The following is a 19,716-nucleotide window of genomic DNA, read 5'->3' as shown; positions in this document are numbered from 1 at the left end:
TTTGGAGTCTAACCAGGGGGGTCTAATCTGACCCTACAGCTGTTTGGAGTCTAACGAGGGGTCTAATCTGACCCTACAGCTGTTTGGCGTCTAACCAGGGGTCCAATCTGACCCTACAGCTGTTTGGAGTCTAACCAGGGGTCCAATCTGAACCTACAGCTGTTTGGAGTCACACCAGGGGGTCCAATCTGACCCTACAGCTGTTTGGAGTCAAACCAGGGGGTCTAATCTGACCCTACAGCTGTTTGGAGTCAAACCAGGGCGTATAATCTGACCCTACAGCTGTTTGGAGTCACACCAGGGGGTCCAATCTGACCCTACAGCTGTTTGGAGTCTAACCAGGGGGTCCAATCTGAACCTACAGCTGTTTGGGGTCAAACCAGGGGTCTAATCTGACCCTACAGCTGTTTGGAGTCAAACCAGGGGGTCTAATCTGACCCTACAGCTGTTTGCGTCACACCAGGGGTCCAATCTGACCCTACAGCTGTTTGGGGTCAAACCAGGGGGTCCAATCTGACCCTACAGCTGTTTGGGGTCAAACCAGGGGTCCAATCTGACCCTACAGCTGTTTGGGGTCAAACCAGGGGGTCCAATCTGATCCTACAGCTGTTTGGAGTCTAACCAGACCCTACAGCTGTTTGGAGTCTAACCAGGGGGTCTAATCTGACCCTACAGCTGTTTGGGGTCAAACCAGGGGGTCCAATCTGACCCTACAGCTGTTTGGGGTCTAACCAGGGGTCCAATCTGACCCTACAGCTGTTTGGGGTCAAACCAGGGGGTCCAATCTGATCCTACAGCTGTTTGGAGTCTAACCAGGGGGTCTAATCTGACCCTACAGCTGTTTGGAGTCTAACCAGGGGGTCTAATCTGACCCTACAGCTGTTTGGAGTCTAACCAGGGGTCCAATCTGACCCTACAGCTGTTTGGAGTCTAACCAGGGGGTCCAATCTGAACCTACAGCTGTTTGGAGTCACACCAGGGGTCTAATCTGACCCTACAGCTGTTTGGAGTCAAACCAGGGGGTCTAATCTGACCCTACAGCTGTTTGGAGTCTAACCAGGGGGTCCAATCTGACCCTACAGCTGTTTGGAGTCAAACCAGTGGTCCAATCTGACCCTACAGCTGTTTGGAGTCAAACCAGGGGGTCTAATCTGACCCTACAGCTGTTTGGAGTCTAACCAGGGGGTCCAATCTGAACCTACAGCTGTTTGGAGTCTAACCAGGGGTCCAATCTGACCCTACAGCTGTTTGGAGTCTAACCAGGGGGTCCAATCTGACCCTACCGCTGTTTGGAGTCAAACCAGGGGTCTAATCTGACCCTACAGCTGTTTGGAGTCTAACCAGGGGGTCTAATCTGACCCTACAGCTGTTTGAGTCAAACCAGGGGGTCTAATCTGACCCTACAGCTGTTTGGAGTCAAACCAGGGGGTCTAATCTGACCCTACAGCTGTTTGGAGTCTAACCAGGGGGTCCAATCTGACCCTACAGCTGTTTGGAGTCTAACCAGGGGTCTAATCTGACCCTACAGCTGTTTGGGGTCAAACCAGGGGGTCCAATCTGACCCTACAGCTGTTTGGAGTCTAACCAGGGGGTCTAATCTGACCCTACAGCTGTTTGGAGTCTAACCAGGGGGTCTAATCTGACCCTACAGCTGTTTGGAGTCTAACCAGGGGGTCCAATCTGACCCTACAGCTGTTTGGAGTCTAACCAGGGGGTCCAATCTGACCCTACAGCTGTTTGGAGTCAAACCAGGGGGTCTAATCTGACCCTACAGCTGTTTGGAGTCAAACCAGGGGGTCTAATCTGACCCTACAGCTGTTTGGAGTCAAACCAGGGGGTCTAATCTGACCCTACAGCTGTTTGGAGTCAAACCAGGGGGTCCAATCTGACCCTACAGCTGTTTGGAGTCTAACCAGGGGTCCAATCTGAACCTACAGCTGTTTGGGGTCAAACCAGGGGGTCTAATCTGACCCTACAGCTGTTTGGAGTCAAACCAGGGTCTAATCTGACCCTACAGCTGTTTGGTGTCACACCAGGGGTCTAATCTGACCCTACAGCTGTTTGGAGTCAAACCAGGGTCCAATCTGACCCTACAGCTGTTTGGGGTCAAACCAGGGTCCAATCTGAACCTACAGCTGTTTGGGGTCAAACCAGGGGTCCAATCTGACCCTACAGCTGTTTGGAGTCAACCAGGGTCCAATCTGACCCTACAGCTGTTTGGAGTCAAACCAGGGGTCCAATCTGACCCTACAGCTGTTTGGAGTCAAACCAGGGGGTCTAATCTGACCCTACAGCTGTTTGGAGTCTAACCAGGGGGTCTAATCTGACCCTACAGCTGTTTGGAGTCTAACCAGGGGGTCTAATCTGACCCTACAGCTGTTTGGAGTCACACCAGGGGTCTAATCTGACCCTACAGCTGTTTGGAGTCAAACCAGGGGGTCTAATCTGAACCTACAGCTGTTTGGAGTCTAACCAGGGGTCCAATCTGATCCTACAGCTGTTTGGAGTCTAACCAGGGGGTCTAATCTGACCCTACAGCTGTTTGGAGACAAACCAGGGGGTCTAATCTGACCCTACAGCTGTTTGGAGTCTAACCAGGGGTCCAATCTGAACCTACAGCTGTTTGGGGTCAAACCAGGGGGTCCAATCTGACCCTACAGCTGTTTGGGGTCAAACCAGGGGGTCCAATCTGACCCTACAGCTATTCGGAGTCAAACCAGGGGGTCTAATCTCACCCTACAGCTGTTTGGAGTCTAACCAGGGGGTCTAATCTGACCCTACAGCTGTTTGGAGTCAAACCAGGGCGTATAATCTGACCCTACAGCTGTTTGGAGTCACACCAGGGGTCCAATCTGACCCTACAGCTGTTTGGAGTCTAACCAGGGGGTCCAATCTGAACCTACAGCTGTTTGGGGTCAAACCAGGGGTCTAATCTGACCCTACAGCTGTTTGGAGTCAAACCAGGGGTCTAATCTGACCCTACAGCTGTTTGGTGTCACACCAGGGGGTCTAATCTGACCCTACAGCTGTTTGGAGTCAAACCAGGGGGTCCAATCTGACCCTACAGCTGTTTGGGGTCAAACCAGGGGTCCAATCTGAACCTACAGCTGTTTGGGGTCAAACCAGGGGTCCAATCTGACCCTACAGCTGTTTGGAGTCTAACCAGGGGTCCAATCTGACCCTACAGCTGTTTGGAGTCAAACCAGGGGTCCAATCTGACCCTACAGCTGTTTGGAGTCAAACCAGGGGTCTAATCTGACCCTACAGCTGTTTGGAGTCTAACCAGGGGTCCAATCTGACCCTACAGCTGTTTGGAGTCTAACCAGGGGGTCTAATCTGACCCTACAGCTGTTTGGAGTCACACCAGGGGGTCTAATCTGACCCTACAGCTGTTTGGAGTCAAACCAGGGGGTCTAATCTGAACCTACAGCTGTTTGGAGTCAAACCAGGGGTCTAATCTGACCCTACAGCTGTTTGGAGTCACACCAGGGGGTCTAATCTGACCCTACAGCTGTTTGGAGTCAAACCAGGGGTCTAATCTGAACCTACAGCTGTTTGGAGTCTAACCAGGGGGTCCAATCTGACCCTACAGCTGTTTGGAGTCACACCAGGGGGTCCAATCTGACCCTACAGCTGTTTGGAGTCAAACCAGGGGTCTAATCTGACCCTACAGCTGTTTGGAGTCTAACCAGGGGTCCAATCTGAACCTACAGCTGTTTGGGGTCAAACCAGGGGGTCCAATCTGACCCTACAGCTGTTTGGAGTCAAACCAGGGGGTCTAATCTGACCCTACAGCTGTTTGGAGTCTAACCAGGGGGTCTAATCTGACCCTACAGCTGTTTGGGGTCAAACCAGGGGGTCCAATCTGACCCTACAGCTGTTTGGGGTCAAACCAGGGGGTCCAATCTGACCCTACAGCTGTTTGGGGTCAAACCAGGGGGTCCAATCTGACCCTACAGCTGTTTGGGGTCTAACCAGGGGTCCAATCTGACCCTACAGCTGTTTGAGTCTAACCAGGGTCCAATCTGACCCTACAGCTGTTTGGAGTCAAACCAGGGGGTCTAATCTGACCCTACAGCTGTTTGGAGTCAAACCAGGGGGTCTAATCTGACCCTACAGCTGTTTGGAGTCAAACCAGGGGGTCTAATCTGACCCTACAGCAGTTTGGAGTCTAACCAGGGGGTCTAATCTGACCCTACAGCTGCAGGTTTTTGCTCCGACTCAACAGTAACAACTCATTGATCTAATCAACGTCTTTATTACAGAACCTCTTATCAATCATTATCTATGCATGTCAGAGATCAGTTGAGTCCGGTTCTGGTAGCGCTTGGCTGGAACTAAAGCCGGCACTAACAGCAGGTCGACCTGACGACACAAACCGAATCCCTCGCTTGGCTGGAACTAAAGCCGACACTAACAGCAGTTCGACCTGACGACACAAACTGAATCCCTCGCTTGGCTGGAACTAAAGCCGGCACTAACAGCAGGTCGACCTGACGACACAAACCGAATCCCTCCTCTGTTTTACGTTCCCTACTTACTTCAGTCTGAGGCTGACATCGCTGAAGTAGGTTTGTGGCGATGTCAAAATGAGGGCTGTTGTACCAAAACAAAGTCGTCATCAGTGATTGGATCATCTCTAACCAATCAGAGTATCAAAATGAAGTCGTCATCAACGATTGGATCATCTCTAACCAATCAGAGCATCAAAATGAAGTCCTCATCAGCGATTGGATCATCTCTAACCAATCAGAGCATCAAAATGAAGTCCTCATCAGCAATTGGATCATCTCTAACCAATCAGAGCATCAAAATGAAGTCCTCATCAGCAATTGGATCATCTCTAACCAATCAGAGCATCAAAATGAAGTCCTCATCAGTGATTGGATCATCTCTAACCAATCAGAGTATCAAAATGAAGTCCTCATCAGCGATTGGATCATCTCTAACCAATCAGAGCATGAAAATGAAGCTACAGCCACACGTGTTCTGGCTCTGGTCCCAGAAACCGATGGGATGGACCAATCAGACGGTCTAGTATGGATTTCCATTCTAGAAATCGTCGGTTGCCAGGCGATACAGCAGACCTTTTTGTAGAGACGATTAGTCATCCCTGTTGGAAATGATCCAGCCGGGTTGCCAGGTTACACCAGCCCGTCTCCAGCTTCTACACAGACAGTCACAACAAACATATCTGGCATCCTGGCTAGTAAAGACTGACACACCAACTGAAATACAAACAGACCACCTGTATCTCACATGGCACCCTATTCCCTACATAGTGCACTACTTTAGACCAGAACCCCATGGCACCCTATTCCATATATATAGTGCACTACTTTAGACCAGAGCCCCATGGCACCCTACTCCCTATATAGTGCACTACTTTAGACCAGAGCCCCATGGCACCCTACTCCCTATATAGTGCACTACTTTAGACCAGAGCCCCATGGCACCCTACTCCCTATATAGTGCACTACTTTAGACCAGAGCCCCATGGCACCCTACTCCCTATATAGTGCACTACTTTAGACCAGAGCCCCATGGCACCCTACTCCCTATATAGTGCACTACTTTAGACCCTGTCTGCATGTTGTCATTCAGATGGACTTGTGTTTTCACATCAGGGAATTTTTGATTTTTACATTGACAATGTACATGTATATGTTTCTATAGCAGGAGGTCAGAGTGCAAAACATCTAGAGAAAATAAATAGAATGTGTCAGACAGACAGACAGACAGACAGACAGACAGACAGACAGACAGACAGACAGACAGACAGACAGACAGACAGACAGACAGACAGACAGACAGACAGACACGACAGACAGACAGACAGACAGACGAGACAGACAGACGACAGACAGACAGACAGACGACAGACGGGACAGACGACGAACAGACAGACAGACAGACAGACAGACGAGACAGACAGACAGACAGACGAACAGACAGACAGACAGACAGACAGACAGACAGACAGACACGACAGACAGACAGACAGACAGACGAACGACAGACAGACAGACAGACAGACAGACAGACAGACAGACAGACGAGACAGACAGACAGACAGACAGACAGACAGACAGACAGACAGACAGACAGACAGACAGACAGACCGAGAGGGAGGGAGAGAGACGGAGGGAGAGGCAGACAGACAGACCGAGAGGGAGGGAGAGGGCAGACAGACGGACCGAGAGGGAGGGAGAGAGACAGACAGACCGAGAGGGAGGGAGAGAGACAGACAGACCGAGAGGGAGGGAGAGAGACAGACAGACCGAGAGGGAGGGAGAGAGACAGACAGACCGAGAGGGAGGGAGAGAGACAGACAGACCGAGAGGGAGGGAGAGAGACAGACAGACCGAGAGGGAGGGAGAGAGACAGACAGACCGAGAGGGAGAGGGAGAGAGACAGACAGACCGAGAGGGAGAGAGACAGACAGACCGAGAGGGAGAGAGACAAACAGACCGAGAGGGAGAGAGACAGGCAGACCGAGAGGGAGAGAGACAGAGAGAGAGGGAGACAGACAGACAGAGAGAGAGATATAGTGAACTATATAGGGTTCCATCTAGAACACAAGCAGAGTTCGTAACATCCCTATACAGGCAGTAGTATATACTGAGGGTCCAGAGTAGGCCGATATACCTATACAGGCAGTAGTATATACTGAGGGTCCAGAGTAGGCCAATATACCTATACAGGCAGTAGTATATACTGAGGGTCCAGAGTAGGCCAATATACCTATACAGGCAGTAGTATATACTGAGGGTCCAGAGTAGGCCGATATACTGTATACCAGGGTATCTCAAAATACCCACGGTATGATTTTCCATATCGTAAAAAGTTTAAAATAATAAAAAATAATAATCATTTGAAATAGTGTCTTTGTGTGCACTTCTGGTCGTACCGTACGCCCCAGTATGGTACAGGAACAGTATGGAAGTGTGGGTAGCGCCCAACCCCAGCCCAGAGGTTTCCCTGGTTAGGTTATGTCAGGAGAAACCCCTGCCCATGTACATGTTGTATACACGGTCATAAATACCTTCATTTCAATCCCACAACCACCGTGTCCTGCTAGGAAAGCTACAGACCTCAACAACCCCCCCTAGTGGACGCAGACGACCACTGCAGTCCAACTGTCACCAGGAGCGATCCATCAATAACAATTCATTTCTATTCATTTCAATACATTCATTCTAATTCCACGTTGGGAAACCTCCGCAAAATACAAAACATAACTGCAAATTCTGACCTCGCGTCATTTCCTACTGAATGAAGTCTCCCAACAGAAACCATGAAGAAAAGGTCTGTAGTCTCAGCAGCCTCTCCCAGTGGGGTCGACAGACTACTTTAAAACAAGTCCAGAATAAATAAAAGCGTTCCTTCTTCATCTCCTTCATTTCACACAGTGCAAATCAGATTTATCAGCAGGCTTAACGTGTTGCGTCAGGGAGAGTCTTCATTAAAGCGCCAACAGGTATGATGCATTATAGCGCATCTATAGGAGCCCTTATGATGCATTATAGCACATCTATAGGAGCCCTTATGATGCATTATAGTGCATCTATAGGAGCCCTTATGATGCATTATAGCGCATCTATAGGAGCCCTTATAATGCATTACAGCACATCTATAGGAGCCCTTATGATGCATTATAGCGCATCTATAGGAGCCCTTATAATGCATTATAGTGCATCTATAGGAGCCCTTATAATGCATTACAGCACATCTATAGAAGCCCTTATAATGCATTATAGTGCATCTATAGGAGCCATTATAATGCATTATAACGCATCTATAGGAGCCCTTATAATGCATTATAGCGCATCTATAGGAGCCCTTATAATGCATTATAGCGCATCTATAGGAACCCTTATAATGCATTATAGCGCATCTATAGGAACCCTTATAATGCATTATAGCGCATCTATAGGAGCCCTTATAATGCATTATAGCGCATCTATAGGAGCCCTTATAATGCATTATAGCGCATCTATAGGAGCCCTTATAATGCATTATAGTGCATCTATAGGAGCCCTTATAATGCATTATAGTGCATCTATAGGAGCCCTTATAATGCATTATAGCGCATCTATAGGAGCCCTTATAATGCATTATAGCGCATCTATAGGAGCCCTTATAATGCATTATAGCGCATCTATAGGAACCCTTATAATGCATTATAGCGCATCTATAGGAACCCTTATAATGCATTATAGCGCATCTATAGGAGCCCTTATAATGCATTATAGCGCATCTATAGGAGCCCTTATAATGCATTATAGCGCATCTATAGGAGCCCTTATAATGCATTATAGCGCATCTATAGGAGCCCTTATGATGCATTATAGCGCATCTATAGGAGCCCTTATAATGCCTTGTAAACTCATGACGTCATAATGGCTTTCGATAAGGCCACTTATCAACAGACAGTTGAATCATTATAAAGTCAGAATCATTATAAAACCACAGAAACACAAGTCTAATAAAGCATTATAGCCTTGTTGAGAGAGAGAGAGAGAGAGAGACAGAGAGAGAGACAGAGAGAGAGAGAAAGAGACAGAGACAGAGAGAAAGAGGGCGAGAGAGAGAGAGGGCGAGAGAGAGAGAGGGCGAGAGAGAGAGAAAGAGGGCGAGAGAGAGAGAAAGGGCGAGAGAGAGAGAGAGAGAGAGAGAGGCGAGAGAGAAAGAGGGCGAGAGAGAGAGAGAGGGCGAGAGAGAGAGAGGCGAGAGAGAGAGAGAGGGCGAGAGAGAGAGAGAGAGAGAGAGAGGCGAGAGAGAGGGCGAGAGAGAGAGAGAGAGAGGGCGAGAGAGAGAGAGAGGGCGAGAGAGAGAGAGAGAGAGGCGAGAGAGAGAGAAGAGGCGAGAGAGAGAAAGAGGGCGAGAGAGAGAGAGAGGGCGAGAGAGAGAGAGAGAGAGAGAGAGAGAGAGAGAGAGAGAGAGAGGCTGTAGTTGTTATGCTGTTATGTTGAAAGTCAAACGGACTGTTTGGCATCGGTGATTGACAAGGACCCCTGACCTCTAACCCGGGATAATCAGAATGCATAGATTGGGGGGTCTCACAGGTAACTAGGCAACAGGTGACCAGTGTAGTCTCTCGGTCGTGTGTGTGGTAATAATAATAGTAGGATGTGTTTCATGTCTGAGCCAGTTGCATCTCCTCCAGTCCGTGTTTCCCCAGGTGGTAGCGAGCCAAGTCCTTCCTGGTCACCAGACCTACGACCTATAGAGAGAAGAGACAGGTTATAACTACAACCTATAGAGAGAAGAGACAGGTTATACCTACAACCTATAGAGAGAAGAGACAGGTTATACCTACAACCTATAGAGAGAAGAGACAGGTTATAACTACAACCTATAGAGAGAAGAGACAGGTTATAACTACGACCTATAGAGAGAAGAGACAGGTTATAACTACAACCTATAGAGAGTAGAGACAGGTTATAACTACAACCTATAGAGAGAAGAGACAGGTTATAACTACAACCTATAGAGAGAAGAGACAGGTTATAACTACAACCTATAGAGAGAAGAGACAGGTTATACCTACAACCTATAGAGAGAAGAGACAGGTTATAACTACAACCTATAGAGAGTAGAGACAGGTTATAACTACAACCTATAGAGAGAAGAGACAGGTTATAACTACAACCTATAGAGAGAAGAGACAGGTTATAACTACAACCTATAGAGAGAAGAGACAGGTTATAACTACAACCTATAGAGAGTAGAGACAGGTTATAACTACAACCTATAGAGAAAGAGACAGGTTATAACTACAACCTATAGAGAGAAGAGACAGGTTATAACTACAACCTATAGAGAGAGAGACAGGTTATAACTACAACAACCTATAACTACAACCTATAGAGAGTAGAGACAGGTTATAACTACAACCTATAGAGAGAAGAGACAGGTTATAACTACAACCTATAGAGAGAGAGAGACAGGTTATAACTACAACCTATAGAGAGAAGAGACAGGTTATAACTACAACCTATAGAGAGAAGAGACAGGTTATAACTACAACCTATAGAGAGAAGAGACAGGTTATACCTACAACCTATAGAGAGAAGAGACAGGTTATAACTACAACCTATAGAGAGTAGAGACAGGTTATAACTACAACCTATAGAGAGAAGAGACAGGTTATAACTACAACCTATAGAGAGTAGAGACAGGTTATAACTACAACCTATAGAGAGAAGAGACAGGTTATACCTACAACCTATAGAGAGAAGAGACAGGTTATACCTACAACCTATAGAGAGAAGAGACAGGTTATAACTACAACCTATAGAGAGAAGAGACAGGTTATAACTACAACCTATAGAGAGAAGAGACAGGTTATAACTACAACCTATAGAGAGAAGAGACAGGTTATAACTACAACCTATAGAGAGAAGAGACAGGTTATAACTACAACCTATAGAGAGAAGAGACAGGTTATAACTACAACCTATAGAGAGAAGAGACAGGTTATAACTACAACCTATAGAGAGAAGAGACAGGTTATAACTACAACCTATAGAGAGAAGAGACAGGTTATAACTACAACCTATAGAGAGTAGAGACAGGTTATAACTACAACCTATAGAGAGAAGAGACAGGTTATAACTACAACCTATAGAGAGAAGAGACAGGTTATAACTACAACCTATAGAGAGAAGAGACAGGTTATAACTACAACCTATAGAGAGAAGAGACAGGTTATAACTACAACCTATAGAGAGAAGAGACAGGTTATAACTACAACCTATAGAGAGAAGAGACAGGTTATAACTACAACCTATAGAGAGAAGAGACAGGTTATAACTACAACCTATAGAGAGAAGAGACAGGTTATAACTACAACCTATAGAGAGAAGAGACAGGTTATAACTACAACCTATAGAGAGAAGAGACAGGTTATAACTACAACCTATAGAGAGAAGAGACAGGTTATAACTACAACCTATAGAGAGAAGAGACAGGTTATAACTACAACCTATAGAGAGAAGAGACAGGTTATAACTACAACCTATAGAGAAAGAGACAGGTTATAACTACAACCTATAGAGAGAAGAGACAGGTTATAACTACAACCTATAGAGAGAAGAGACAGCTTATAACTACAACCTATAGAGAGAAGAGACAGGTTATACCTACAACCTATAGAGAGAAGAGACAGGTTATAACTACAACCTATAGAGAGAAGAGACAGGTTATAACTACAACCTATAGAGAGAAGAGACAGGTTATAACTACAACCTATAGAGAGAAGAGACAGGTTATAACTACAACCTATAGAGAGAAGAGACAGGTTATAACTACAACCTATAGAGAGAAGAGACAGGTTATACCTACAACCTATAGAGAGAAGAGACAGGTTATAACTACAACCTATAGAGAGAAGAGACAGGTTATAACTACAACCTATAGAGAGAAGAGACAGGTTATAACCTATACAACCTATAGAGAGAAGAGACAGGTTATAACTACAACCTATAGAGAGTAGAGACAGGTTATAACTACAACCTATAGAGAGTAGAGACAGGTTATAACTACAACCTATAGAGAGAAGAGACAGGTTATAACTACAACCTATAGAGAGAAGAGATAACTACAACCTATAGAGTTATAACTACAACCTATAGAGAGAAGAGACAGGTTATAACTACAACCTATAGAGAGAAGAGACAGGTTATAACTACAACCTATAGAGAGAAGAGACAGGTTATAACTACAACCTATAGAGAGAAGAGACAGGTTATAACTACGACCTATAGAGAGAAGAGACAGGTTATAACTACAACCTATAGAGAGAAGAGACAGGTTATAACTACAACCTATAGAGAGAAGAGACAGGTTATAACTACAACCTATAGAGAGAAGAGACAGGTTATAACTACAACCTATAGAGAGAAGAGACAGGTTATAACTACAGCCTATAGAGAGAAGAGACAGGTTATAACTACAGCCTATAGAGAGAAGAGACAGGTTATAACTACAACCTATAGAGAGAAGAGACAGGTTATAACTACAACCTATAGAGAGAAGAGACAGGTTATAACTACAACCTATAGAGAGAAGAGACAGGTTATAACTACAACCTATAGAGAGAAGAGACAGGTTATAACTACAACCTATAGAGAGAAGAGACAGGTTATAACTACAACCTATAGAGAGAAGAGACAGGTTATAACTACAACCTATAGAGAGAAGAGACAGGTTATAACTACAACCTATAGAGAGAAGAGACAGGTTATAACTACAACCTATAGAGAGTAGAGACAGGTTATAACTACAACCTATAGAGAGAAGAGACAGGTTATAACTACAACCTATAGAGAGAAGAGACAGGTTATAACTACAACCTATAGAGAGAAGAGACAGGTTATAACTACAACCTATAGAGAGAAGAGACAGGTTATAACTACAACCTATAGAGAGAAGAGACAGGTTATAACTACAACCTATAGAGAGAAGAGACAGGTTATAACTACAACCTATAGAGAGAAGAGACAGGTTATAACTACAACCTATAGAGAGAAGAGACAGGTTATAACTACAACCTATAGAGAGAAGAGACAGGTTATAACTACAACCTATAGAGAGAAGAGACAGGTTATAACTACAACCTATAGAGAGAAGAGACAGGTTATAACTACAACCTATAGAGAGAAGAGACAGGTTATAACTACAACCTATAGAGAGAAGAGACAGGTTATAACTACAACCTATAGAGAGAAGAGACAGGTTATAACTACAACCTATATGTAGGGAATACTACATTATCATCATCATTAGAGAACAGGGACTGGTCCCAGGTGGTTTAAGGACACTATATAGGGAATAGGACATTATCATCAGAGAACAGGGACTGGTCCCAGGTGGTTTAAGGACACTATATAGGGAATAGGACATTATCATTAGAGAACAGGGACTGGTCCCAGGTGGTTTAAGGACACTATATAGGGAATACTACATTATCATCATCATTAGAGAACAGGGACTGGTCCCAGGTGGTTTAAGGACACTATATAGGGAATAGGACATTATCATTAGAGAACAGGGACTGGTCCCAGGTGGTTTAAGGACACTATATAGGGAATACTACATTATCATCATCATTAGAGAACAGGGACTGGTCCCAGGTGGTTTAAGGACACTATATAGGGAATACTACATTATCATCATCATTAGAGAACAGGGACTGGTCCCAGGTGGTTTAAGGACACTATATAGGGAATAGGACATTATCATTATCATTAGAGAACAGGGACTGGTCCCAGGTGGTTTAAGGACACTATATAGGGAATACTACATTATCATCATCATTAGAGAACAGGGACTGGTCCCAGGTGGTTTAAGGACACTATATAGGGAATACTACATTATCATCATCATTAGAGAACAGGGACTGGTCCCAGGTGGTTTAAGGACACTATATAGGGAATAATACATTATCATTAGAGAACAGGGACTGGTCCCAGGTGGTTTAAGGACACTATATAGGGAATACTACATTATCATCATCATTAGAGAACAGGGACTGGTCCCAGGTGGTTTAAGGACACTATATAGGGAATTCTACATTATCATTAGAGAACAGGGACTGGTCCCAGGTGGTTTAAGGACACTATGTAGGGAATAGGACATAATTTGTAGAAAAATTAATTCTGAACAAAATATTGAATATCTGCTATTAACACATAGAACATCTATATAGTTGTACCTATACACACCAGCTCATATATATACACATATATTATCACGCAGTACCGTAGGGGTACACACACACACACACACACACACACACACACACACACACACACACACACACACACACACACAGTACCATAGGGGTACACACACACACACAGTAACTCACCCTGTTCTCGCTGTCCACTACCACCAGGTGCCTGAGACCCAGAGCTCTGAACAACTTAAACACACGAGGAAGAGACGTCTCCTGTTGGGGGAGAGAGAGAGAGAGGGGGGTGTGTACTATGCGTGTGTGGTCCCTGTAAGGTCCCTCGGTGAATTACAAACACAGATTCAACCATAAAGACCAGGGAGGTTTTCTACTGCCTCACAAAGGGCTCCTATTGGTCGACAGGGTTGGTAGGTTACTTTCTAAATGCACTCTGTTACTCCACAACCCCTAGATGGGTCAACGTTTAAAAAGCAGACATTGAATATCCCTTTGAACATGGTGAAGTTATTAACTACACTTTGGATGGTGTATCAATACACCCAGTCACTACAAAGATACAGGCGTCTTCCTAACTTAGTTGCCGGAGAGGAAGGAAACCTCTCATTGATTTCAGCATGAGGCCAATGGTGACTTAAAAACAGTTGCAGAGTATAATGGCTGTGATGGATGGATCAACTACATTATAGTTACTCCTCAATACTAACCTAACTGACAGAGTATAATGGCTGTGATAGGAGAACACTGAGGATGGATCAACTACATTATAGTTACTCCTCAATACTAACCTAACTGACAGAGTATAATGGCTGTGATAGGAGAACACTGAGGATGGATCAACTACATTATAGTTACTCCTCAATACTAACCTAACTGACAGAGTATAATGGCTGTGATAGGAGAACACTGAGGATGGATCAACTACATTATAGTTACTCCTCAATACTAACCTAACTGGCAGAGTTTAATGGCTGTGATAGGAGAAAACTGAGGATGGATCAACTACATTATAGTTACTCCTCAATACTAACCTAACTGGCAGAGTTTAATGGCTGTGATAGGAGAACACTGAGGATGGATCAACTACATTATAGTTACTCCTCAATACTAACCTAACTGACAGAGTATAATGGCTGTGATAGGAGAACACTGAGGATGGATCAACAACATTATAGTTACTCCTCAATACTAACCTAACTGACAGAGTTTAATGGCTGTGATAGGAGAAAACTGAGGATGGATCAACTACATTATAGTTACTCCTCAATACTAACCTAACTGACAGAGTTTAATGGCTGTGATAGGAGAACACTGAGGATGGATCAACTACATTATAGTTACTCCTCAATACTAACCTAACTGACAGAGTATAATGGCTGTGATAGGAGAACTGAGGATGGATCAACTACATTATAGTTACTCCTCAATACTAACCTAACTGACAGAGTTTAATGGCTGTGATAGGAGAACACTGAGGATGGATCAACTACATTATAGTTACTCCTCAATACTAACCTAACTGACAGAGTTTAATGGCTGTGATAGGAGAACGCTGAGGATGGATCAACTACATTATAGTTACTCCTCAATACTGACCTAAATGACAGAGTTTAATGGCTGTGATAGGAGAACTGAGGATGGATCAACTACATTATAGTTACTCCTCAATACTAACCTAACTGACAGAGTTTAATGGCTGTGATAGGAGAACACTGAGGATGGATCAACTACATTATAGTTACTCCTCAATACTAACCTAAATGACAGAGTATAATGGCTGTGATAGGAGAACACTGAGGATGGATCAACTACATTATAGTTACTCCTCAATACTAACCTAACTGACAGAGTTTAATGGCTGTGATAGGAGAACACTGAGGATGGATCAACTACATTATAGTTACTCCTCAATACTAACCTAACTGACAGAGTATAATGGCTGTGATAGGAGAACACTGAGGATGGATCAACTACATTATAGTTACTCCTCAATACTAACCTAACTGACAGAGTATAATGGCTGTGATAGGAGAACACTGAGGATGGATCAACTACATTATAGTTACTCCTCAATACTGACCTAACTGACAGAGTATAATGGCTGTGATAGGAGAAAACTGAGGATGGATCAACTACATTATAGTTACTCCTCAATACTAACCTAACTGACAGAGTTTAATGGCTGTGATAGGAGAACACTGAGGATGGATCAACTACATTATAGTTACTCCTCAATACTAACCTAACTGACAGAGTATAATGGCTGTGATAGGAGAACACTGAGGATGGATCAACTACATTATAGTTACTCCTCAATACTAACCTAACTGACAGAGTATAATGGCTGTGATAGGAGAAAACTGAGGATGGATCAACAACATTATAGTTACTCCTCAATACTAACCTAACTGACAGAGTTTAATGGCTGTGATAGGAGAACACTGAGGATGGATCAACTACATTATAGTTACTCCTCAATACTAACCTAACTGACAGAGTATAATGGCTGTGATAGGAGAACACTGAGGATGGATCAACAACATTATAGTTACTCCTCAATACTAACCTAACTGACAGAGTATAATGGCTGTGATAGGAGAACACTGAGGATGGATCAACTACATTATAGTTACTCCTCAATACTAACCTAACTGACAGAGTATAATGGCTGTGATCGGAGAACACTGAGGATGGATCAACAACATTATAGTTACTCCTCAATACTAACCTAACTGACAGAGTATAATGGCTGTGATAGGAGAACACTGAGGATGGATCAACTACATTATAGTTACTCCTCAATACTAACCTAACTGACAGAGTATAATGGCTGTGATAGGAGAACACTGAGGATGGATCAACTACATTATAGTTACTCCTCAATACTAACCTAACTGACAGAGTTTAATGGCTGTGATAGGAGAACACTGAGGATGGATCAACTACATTATAGTTACTCCTCAATACTAACCTAAATGACAGAGTTTAATGGCTGTGATAGGAGAACACTGAGGATGGATCAACTACATTATAGTTACTCCTCAATACTAACCTAAATGACAGAGTTTAATGGCTGTGATAGGAGAACACTGAGGATGGATCAACTACATTATAGTTACTCCTCAATACTAACCTAACTGACAGAGTATAATGGCTGTGATAGGAGAACACTGAGGATGGATCAACTACATTATAGTTACTCCTCAATACTAACCTAACTGACAGAGTTTAATGGCTGTGATAGGAGAACACTGAGGATGGATCAACTACATTATAGTTACTCCTCAATACTAACCTAACTGACAGAGTTTAATGGCTGTGATAGGAGAAAACTGAGGATGGATCAACTACATTATAGTTACTCCTCAATACTAACCTAACTGACAGAGTTTAATGGCTGTGATAGGAGAACACTGAGGATGGATCAACTACATTATAGTTACTCCTCAATACTAACCTAACTGACAGAGTTTAATGGCTGTGATAGGAGAACACTGAGGATGGATCAACTACATTATAGTTACTCCTCAATACTAACCTAACTGACAGAGTATAATGGCTGTGATAGGAGAAAACTGAGGATGGATCAACTACATTATAGTTACTCCTCAATACTAACCTAACTGACAGAGTTTAATGGCTGTGATAGGAGAACACTGAGGATGGATCAACTACATTATAGTTACTCCTCAATACTAACCTAACTGACAGAGTATAATGGCTGTGATAGGAGAACACTGAGGATGGATCAACTACATTATAGTTACTCCACAATACTAACCTAACTGGCAGAGTTTAATGGCTGTGATAGGAGAACACTGAGGATGGATCAACAACATTATAGTTACTCCTCAATACTAACCTAACTGACAGAGTTTAATGGCTGTGATAGGAGAACACTGAGGATGGATCAACTACATTATAGTTACTCCTCAATACTAACCTAACTGACAGAGTATAATGGCTGTGATAGGAGAACACTGAGGATGGATCAACTACATTATAGTTACTCCTCAATACTAACCTAACTGACAGAGTTTAATGGCTGTGATAGGAGAACACTGAGGATGGATCAACTACATTATAGTTACTCCTCAATACTAACCTAACTGACAGAGTTTAATGGCTGTGATAGGAGAACACTGAGGATGGATCAACTACATTATAGTTACTCCTCAATACTAACCTAACTGACAGAGTATAATGGCTGTGATAGGAGAAAACTGAGGATGGATCAACTACATTATAGTTACTCCTCAATACTAACCTAACTGACAGAGTTTAATGGCTGTGATAGGAGAAAACTGAGGATGGATCAACTACATTATAGTTACTCCTCAATACTAACCTAACTGACAGAGTATAATGGCTGTGATAGGAGAACACTGAGGATGGATCAACTACATTATAGTTACTCCTCAATACTAACCTAACTGACAGAGTATAATGGCTGTGATAGGAGAACACTGAGGATGGATCAACTACATTATAGTTACTCCTCAATACTAACCTAACTGACAGAGTTTAATGGCTGTGATAGGAGAACACTGAGGATGGATCAACTACATTATAGTTACTCCTCAATACTAACCTAACTGACAGAGTTTAATGGCTGTGATAGGAGAACACTGAGGATGGATCAACTACATTATAGTTACTCCTCAATACTAACCTAACTGACAGAGTTTAATGGCTGTGAATGGCTGTGATAGGAGAACACTGAGGATGGATCAACTACATTATAGTTACTCCTCAATACTAACCTAACTGACAGAGTTTAATGGCTGTGATAGGAGAACACTGAGGATGGATCAACTACATTATAGTTACTCCTCAATACTAACCTAACTGACAGAGTTTAATGGCTGTGATAGGAGAACACTGAGGATGGATCAACTACATTATAGTTACTCCTCAATACTAACCTAACTGGCAGAGTTTAATGGCTGTGATAGGAGAAAACTGAGGATGGATCAACTACATTATAGTTACTCCTCAATACTAACCTAACCAGAGTAACTGACAGAGTTTAATGGCTGTGATAGGAGAACACTGAGGATGGATCAACTACATTATAGTTACTCCTCAATACTAACCTAACTGACAGAGTTTAATGGCTGTGATAGGAGAACACTGAGGATGGATCAACTACATTATAGTTACTCCTCAATACTAACCTAACTGACAGAGTTTAATGGCTGTGATAGGAGAACACTGAGGATGGATCAACTACATTATAGTTACTCCTCAATACTAACCTAACTGACAGAGTTTAATGGCTGTGATAAGAGAACACTGAGGATGGATCAACAACATTATAGTTACTTCTCAATACTAACCTAACTGACAGAGTTTAATGGCTGTGATAAGAGAACACTGAGGATGGATCAACTACATTATAGTTACTCCTCAATACTAACCTAACTGACAGAGTATAATGGCTGTGATAGGAGAACACTGAGGATGGATCAACTACATTATAGTTACTCCTCAATACTAACCTAACTGACAGAGTATAATGGCTGTGATAGGAGAAAACTGAGGATGGATCAACTACATTATAGTTACTCCTCAATACTAATCTAACTGACAGAGTTTAATGGCTGTGATAGGAGAACACTGAGGATGGATCAACTACATTATAGTTACTCCTCAATACTAACCTAACTGACAGAGTATAATGGCTGTGATAGGAGAAAACTGAGGATGGATCAACTACATTATAGTTACTCCTCAATACTAACCTAACTGGCAGAGTTTAATGGCTGTGATGGGAGAAAACTGAGGATGGATCAACTACATTATAGTTACTCCTCAATACTAACCTAACTGACAGAGTTTAATGGCTGTGATAGGAGAACACTGAGGATGGATCAACTACATTATAGTTACTCCTCAATACTAACCTAACTGGCAGAGTTTAATGGCTGTGATAGGAGATAACATTGTAGTTTTCACTTTGTCATTATGGGATGTTGTGTGTAAATGTGTGTAACAACAAAATGTGGAATTCATCA

General features: G+C 43.3%; 3 long non-coding RNA genes across 5 annotated transcripts; all 3 read right to left on the bottom strand.

The window, feature by feature from the left end:
• Positions 1–729: 729 nt before the first annotated feature.
• LOC127920013 (uncharacterized) lies at positions 730–4,002 on the bottom strand. Of its 3 annotated transcripts, none has more exons than XR_008104760.1 (4): positions 3,708–4,002; positions 2,614–2,695; positions 1,932–1,972; positions 730–873 (listed from the first exon to the last, which is right to left on the bottom strand). It is a non-coding gene; the product is annotated as an uncharacterized LOC127920013 (long non-coding RNA). The 3 variants fall into 3 exon arrangements; XR_008104761.1 differs by lacking the exon at positions 1,932–1,972 and adding an exon at positions 3,102–3,141 and having other exon boundaries at positions 735–873; XR_008104759.1 differs by lacking the exon at positions 1,932–1,972 and having other exon boundaries at positions 735–873.
• A 240-nt stretch (positions 4,003–4,242) lies between these two features.
• LOC127920014 (uncharacterized) lies at positions 4,243–5,693 on the bottom strand. The gene is made up of 2 exons (XR_008104762.1): positions 4,494–5,693; positions 4,243–4,365 (listed from the first exon to the last, which is right to left on the bottom strand). It is a non-coding gene; the product is annotated as an uncharacterized LOC127920014 (long non-coding RNA).
• An 11,829-nt stretch (positions 5,694–17,522) lies between these two features.
• LOC127920015 (uncharacterized) lies at positions 17,523–19,636 on the bottom strand. Its single transcript, XR_008104763.1, has 3 exons — positions 19,606–19,636; positions 18,625–18,705; positions 17,523–17,561 (listed from the first exon to the last, which is right to left on the bottom strand). It is a non-coding gene; the product is annotated as an uncharacterized LOC127920015 (long non-coding RNA).
• Between the last annotated feature and the right edge of the window lie 80 nt (positions 19,637–19,716).

This window comes from Oncorhynchus keta, unplaced genomic scaffold (genome assembly GCF_023373465.1).
Source record: "Oncorhynchus keta strain PuntledgeMale-10-30-2019 unplaced genomic scaffold, Oket_V2 Un_contig_18085_pilon_pilon, whole genome shotgun sequence".
NCBI lineage: Eukaryota > Metazoa > Chordata > Actinopteri > Salmoniformes > Salmonidae > Oncorhynchus > Oncorhynchus keta.
The sequence above is the reverse complement of the archived record's forward strand: the minus strand, read 5'-3'. Positions and strand labels throughout refer to the sequence as shown.